General features: G+C 39.7%; 1 long non-coding RNA gene across 1 annotated transcript; it reads right to left on the minus strand.

Moving 5' to 3' along the window:
• Positions 1-872: 872 nt before the first annotated feature.
• Positions 873-6,171, minus strand: LOC129561013 (uncharacterized). Its single transcript, XR_008686907.2, has 3 exons — positions 5,892-6,171; positions 2,047-2,126; positions 873-1,056 (listed from the first exon to the last, which is right to left on the minus strand). It is a non-coding gene; the product is annotated as an uncharacterized LOC129561013 (long non-coding RNA).
• Positions 6,172-6,831: the final 660 nt, after the last annotated feature.

The raw sequence follows: 6,831 nt of genomic DNA on the forward strand, positions 1-6,831 counted from the left end.
TGTGAAATCCTTCATTTGTCTCTTTCATCTATGACCCCTTAGATACATTTTTAGCATAGGATTGATCATAATGTATTAGAGTTCATTATAAGCATTAGCTCCCTGAGTACCTGTTCCCTCGAATTCAAGAATCTGGATCTATTTACTTCATCTCTGCCAGTATTTAGCACAGATGCTAATGAATGGGTAAGTTTCCAAGCGAGTCATGATGTAATATAGAAAAGAGTAAATCAATTCCCACAACACTGAAGGAAGAGCAGGGTTTTTTTGAGTCAGCCACTGGATGTGTTAACAGTGGTTGAAAGTGGGGCAAAAAAGTAGGGTAGTAAGAAAGTTAAGAACATAGACAGAAATCTCACTTAAGAAATTCAGAAAACAGGATACATAATTGTATGTATCCTGGAAATACAGGTAGGTAAATAATAAGTACACTCAAGAAAACTGTGAAGAAAGCATATGGATACAAAAGTATTTGTATTTATGATCTCTAGCTAAGAACATTTTCAATGTAATCGCATTATTCTTTCAATTCAGTTCAGGTCAGGTCAGTTCAGTTCAGTCGCTCAGTCGTGACCGACTTTTTGCGGCCCCATGAATCACAGCACGCCAGGCCTCCCTGTCCATCACCAACTCCCGGAGTTCACTCAAACTCATGTCCATCGAGTCGGTGATGCCATCCAGCCATCTCATTCTCTGTCGTCCCCTTCTCTTCCCACCCCCAATCCTTCCCAGCATCAGAGTCTTTTCCAGTGAGTCAACTCTTGGCCAAAGTATTGGAGTTTCAGCTTTAGCATCAGTCCTTCCAATGAACACCCAGGATCGATCTCCTTTAGAATGGACTGGTTGGATCTCCTTGCAGTCCAAGGGACTCTCAAGAGTCTTCTCCAGCACCACAGTTCAAAAGCATCAATTCTTTGGCGATAAGCTTTCTTCACAGTCTAAGTCTCACATCCATACATGACCACTGGAAAAACCATGAGATCAAATTCTGAAGTTGTTTATAAACCTGTTCTTTTACATTATAGAGGTAAGAGGTTCCAACATCCAAAATGTGTGCTGTGAAAGAAAAAACAAAAAGAAAAAAATAGCTCTCATTTTCCTGAAACTTTCACTAAAAAAATGAAGGAAGTAGAGGAAATTACTAAATTCATTAACATATTTTTGTATATTTTTTAATTTTTACTTTTTTGGCCATGCCATGTGGCATGTGGGACCTTTGTTCCCTGACCAGAGGTTGAACCGACATCCTCTGCATTGGAAGTGCAGCGCCTTAACACTGGACCACCAGGGAAGTCCCAAAATTCATTAACATCTTAAGGTTTGACTAGTAGGTAGAACAGAGTTCAGCTGTATATTTCCAACAATTACCATTGCATGGTCTTTAGATCTTTTGTGCTTACATCTTAAATTAATTCCAGTAAGCAGTAAAAGTATGGGGAAACAGTTGAACATTTGTTTATGAATGAGATATTTGAAAACCAAAAATGGTTGCACACATCATAACAACAAAACTAATACTATGTGCTAATACATAACAATAGTCTGGTTTATATAATGGATTCTTCTGTATCAGTCTAAGTGACACATGTTTTCTTGTATAATTTTAGAGCACTTCCTTTAAAGATTCTAACTGAAGTACTCTGACAAATGGGTGCTTTATCCGTCTTATCACCTACTATTAATCTACTCCTACTTCTTTTCCATTAGCTGCTTAAAAAGAAGACACGTGTAGTAAGTGACCTAGAAAGACTAGATGCCAAGTTTTTAAATGAAAGAAAGGAAGCAAAGTGTTTTTAAGGTGACAAGTTTATGTGGGAGTGTTATTTTCAGTGACTTCAAGGAACCTTGATATTTTTCTGGTATAACATCAAGTTTAGTGCTATGCTCTTAATTTTTCTTAAAAAAGTGTCCTCTCTCTTACAAAATCCTGTTGAAGAAATAAAGCATACACGTCGAAGTATAAGATACTAATTTCCTCAAGTATCTTCTATGAAGTTACAAAACTCGTGATGAAATAACAGCCTCTCTAAGCACTGTGTTAAATACCTCTGACTTCAGTTTATGCCGTTAGAAGTTCCCTGGCATCCGAACATTCATTCTCCGTCAACGTCCCTTAAACCTTTGCTCTAAAAGTAAATAAGAGAATAAAAGGTTAAGAAGAAGAACTGAAATGTCTTATTCTGAGAGGAAGAAAGTATGTCTCCACATTATCATTCTGAGACATCTGTTATCATGGTCACCAGTTTTTAGAATTAAATGTTTTATTTTACTTGAATGAACAGCAAAATGTGTAGGCTTCATAGCCTATAGACATATTTTAAAAAAACTTGCTCCTTAAATCTGTTTTATTTATCTTAGGAAGCTAAAATTGCCTCCTTTGGGAAACTGACTAAAAGTTCACCAAGATATTTAAGACAAAACGATATTAGTTATAGTATTATTTTCTTCTCTTTCTATTCTTTACCATAGAAGAAATTAACTTTTGACTTTTAAGAATACAAAATTCATTATCTCTTTTTAAATAAATCACTCAGCATGAGCTCTTATCTATCATTTTTCATTAACATAAATGACCTTCCCAACACAGCAGAGCCTACCATAATTCAACTTACTTAACTGAGCATATGCTTTTTTTTAAAAAAAGTGTTTATTTATTGTCTGCCTTGGGTCTTCATTGCTGCACACAGGTTTTCTCTAGTTGTGGCAAGCAAGAGCTTTTCTTCATTGCAGGGGCTTCTCTTATTGTGGAGCACAGACTCGAGGGCATGTGGGCTTCAGTAGTTGCAGCATGGTAGTTGTGGTTCCTGGGCTCTAGAGCACAGGCTCAATAGTTGTGGCTCATGGGCTCATTGCTCTGTGGCATATGGGATCTTCCTTGACCAGGGCTGGAATCCATGTCTCCTGTGTTGGCAGGCGAATTCTCAACCACTGGACGATCACGGAAGTCCAGTATATGCTTTTAAAAGAACGCTTAGTTTTGTTGTTGTAGCTTTATTTTATGTTTGGGTCATTACATTGCCTGTTACCACATAGTCTGAGCCATGTGCAAAAGCCCTATTTTAAAATATATATTAAAAATATACATTTTCCATCCCATGCTTGGAGAAGCATGGAGGAGCATGGTAGGCTACAGTCCATTGGGGTCACAAAGAGTCAGACACGACTGAGCGACTTCACTTCATATAATATACAAATATAGATTTAGAGAAATTAGGGTTGGTGGCAGTCTGAAACCTTTTGACTTTGCCACTTACTAGTTGTGTTCTTAGGAAATTTTAATTCAGTACCCTCATCTCAAAAACGAGGACAATACCTAAATGATAGTGTAGTTGTAAAGATGAAATGGAATAAGTTGGTCTATTCCCTGGAACATAAAAGTGAAAGTGAAGTGCTCGATCGTGTCCAACTCTTTACGACCCCATGGACTGTAACCTGCCAGGCTCCTCCATCCATAGAATTCTGCAGGCAAGAATACTGGAATGGGTTGTCATTTCCTTCTCCAGGGGATCTTCCTCACCCAGGGATTGAACCCAGGTCTCCCAGATTGCAGGAGGATTCTTTACCAGTTGAGCCACAGGGAAGCTCGGAACATAAAAGCATGAGTAATAAACGATGGTGACAACAAAAATGATGACATGATGGAGACGATAGGAATAAGAGGAGAATGGTCTTTGGTTATTCCCTATCCAGGCCTTTATCCTAGATAGAATTCAGGAATCCTTCACTCAGTCCAGGAAATGTAGGGAAGAGAGTGGGGTTCATTGACAGGCTGTGCCAAAGTAGTGATGACCTTTTCTTTAAAAATCCATCCATTCATTCATTAAATATTTACTGAGTGCCAAAGTGTGTCAGGCAATTTTCTAGGCAAAGGAGATACAGCTGTGAAGAAACAAGGTCTCTTTCCTTCTTGAGTCTATATTCCAGAGGAGGAAGAGACGATTATAAGAGTGAGTCCAAATACACTGTTCATCAGAAAGTGGTTAAGTGCTAGAGAGAAAAATTCAGCAAGGAAGGGGGCACTGGAAATTTAAAGATGGGAAACAGAAAGAGTAGACAAAGTACCTAAGAAGATCTCTCTGAGAAGGGAAAGTTGAATGAAGACCTAAAAGAAGAGAGGAAGCAAATCATGTGGACAGATTTGCCATCTGGACAAGAAGACCATCCAGGCAGAAGAAAAGCAGGCCCTGAAGTGGGCGCATACCAATCATATTCCAGGATCAGCTAAGAGGTCATGATGACTGGAGTGGCGTGACCGAGGGCAACAGGACAATACAACATATCAATACACACTCAGTGCTGGAGGCAAAGAGGTGGTGAATCACACATATGTCATCATCTGGACTTGGGTTTTTACTCTAAATTGGGAAACTATCAGGTTTCAAGCAAAAGAGTAACATGGCCTAATTAATCTTTTAAAAGGGTCTGCCTACTGCATTGCAAGAAGACTGGAGACAGTTACAACAATATCATTTTTAGGTGAGCAAAAGAGGCAGCTACCACAGGGTGGTAGCAATGGAGGTGGTGAGATGTGGTCATATTCTGGATATTTTAAAAGGCAGAGCCAATGAGATTTCTTGATGGATAATCTCCAAGTTTTATAAACGAAAGAGTGGAAAGACTTGGAAGGGTCCGAAGATGAGAACCACAGATGAGCAGAGAAAAAGGACACAGAAATGGAAGGGGATGGATTACAATAGTTCATTGCAAGGGGTTTCAAGGTCACGGGTGCGGAGCACAGCTCATTGTAACAGGAAATTGGCCATGGGGGCAGGGCTGTGAACAAAGATGAGCAATTCTGCCTCCTCCTTGCCCACCAATGGGCCTTGATGATCTCATCTTACCATCAGCCCTTACACCTTAACCTACTCTCCATATTCATTTGAGGGACACCTGCTTCATTGTTTAATTCTGACCTAAATTTTTCATTAAACAGAAACTAGCTTACTAAAGAACTTACTGTACAAATAAATACTGTAAAAAAAGTTTAGAAAGGAAATGCCTATCCATTTGCTTCATGTGCAAGGAAAATATTATGTCAAATATTGACTTTTGGATGTACTAGTTAGAAATCATAGGATCCTCAGTTAATCCTAACTGGCCTATGACACCTGGAGCTCCTAAGCTTTTCTGCCTTGATTCTGTTCCTCGTTAACTTACCCTCCCCACCAGGAACTCCTGGGAACTCTCTTCTTGGTCCATTCCCTCCCTTTCTCATCCTAACTCTATCTCTAGGAGCTCAAATTCCCCACATAACCACCATCCATATGCTGATGAAGTTGATGCTCCTCATTTTTTCATTTCTTGGTACTTATCCAATAAAAACAATACTTCACTGGGCATCTGCCATCTCTCATAACCATCTCAAAAACCACAGATCCCAAACCATTATTTTCTCTTTCAACTCCTCTCCTCCTTATCCAGAATTCCGTCTCCCATAAAATGTATCAATTATGAAGTCTCCAGAGCCAGAAACCTAAGAGTGACCCTGAACATTTGTATTGACCTCTTTCTCAACTCAACATCTGTTAGTCTTGTTAATTCTACAATTAAATATTACTTCCTCCCCTATACCACTTCTATAATTCCTGCATATTTTTGTCATTACATATATCAAAAGACTTAGCAATTATGTATTTCTATGCCTGTGTTCTCTGTTAGCCTGTGAATTTCTTAAGGGAGGACACTGGATCTTCTTATAGAGGTGAATTGACTAATTCCAGATTTCAGCAGAATGAGACTAATTGGTAAGGGCTTGGACCTAAAGACAGAAGTGACTGTAGCAAGTAGCACCAAGAAGAAAGGGGCTGACATCTTGTAACAGCGAACAGCATTGCAAAGTTGATCTTAGCTAGCACCCCCTAGAGGTGTACATACACAGCCTGTATAGCTACCTGTAGAGGTCTTGATTAAATACACTTGAATCCACAGTGAGAATTTGCTGAATGCCTGCTGTGGAACCAACACCATGAAAGGTGCTGGAGGAAAATAAGGAAGTATCAGACACAGTCCTCTTTCCTCCAAAACACAATCCATGACAGCACGGAATTCATTGATTTACTTGATGAAGTTCATGGACAGAGGAGCCTGGCGGACTATGGTCTTTGGGTTGCAAAAGAGTCAGACACGACTGAAGCAACTTAGCATGCATGCACACACTTGATGGAGACTGTGTCCTGGAAGAGAAAAAGAAAAAAAAGACACACATTGTAATAATAGCCTTGGGGCAGGAGGTAAACTTGAGAAGGGAGTCAAAATGGGTAAAATCCAGTAGAAAAGGAGACTCTGTAAAGGAAACGAACACAAAGGTTCAGGAATGTGTTCACAGGATCGTCAAGAGACGAGCTTCCTGCCTTGGGACCTTGGGAAGTAAGGCAGGGCAGGGGAAAGACTGAAAAGCTCAGCAGAGGAGGAAGATGGAAAGCCTGCAAGAGTCATTCATCTGAGCAAAATATAGTTTAAATCTGAGTGTCTAATCTACTAAAGGTTCATATTTCTCTGGGCTCTGTTGAATTTCCTGAGGTCTTCTTACATAAGATACATGATGACATGTAGGATCTTTGTTCCTCAACCACGGCTGGAACCCACATCCCCTGTGTTGGAAATGTGGAATCTTAACCTCTGGACCAACAGGGAAGTCGCTGGCATTATTTCACTTTAAAAGGAGGCTCTTGCTTCCTCCGAGGGACTCAGAGGCTGATCACTGCAATAGGACAGGCAACATCAAAAGAAACTGAGCGGTGAGCAAACCAGAGTTAGAATTTCACAGTAGAACTTCAATTATAGACTTCACAAATATATGTTTAAACTCCAGAAAGAGGACTTGGAACCTGA

The sequence above is a fragment of the Moschus berezovskii genome, chromosome 10 (assembly GCF_049115385.1).
Source record: "Moschus berezovskii isolate FMDL1 chromosome 10, NW_MosBer_1.0, whole genome shotgun sequence".
NCBI lineage: Eukaryota > Metazoa > Chordata > Mammalia > Artiodactyla > Moschidae > Moschus > Moschus berezovskii.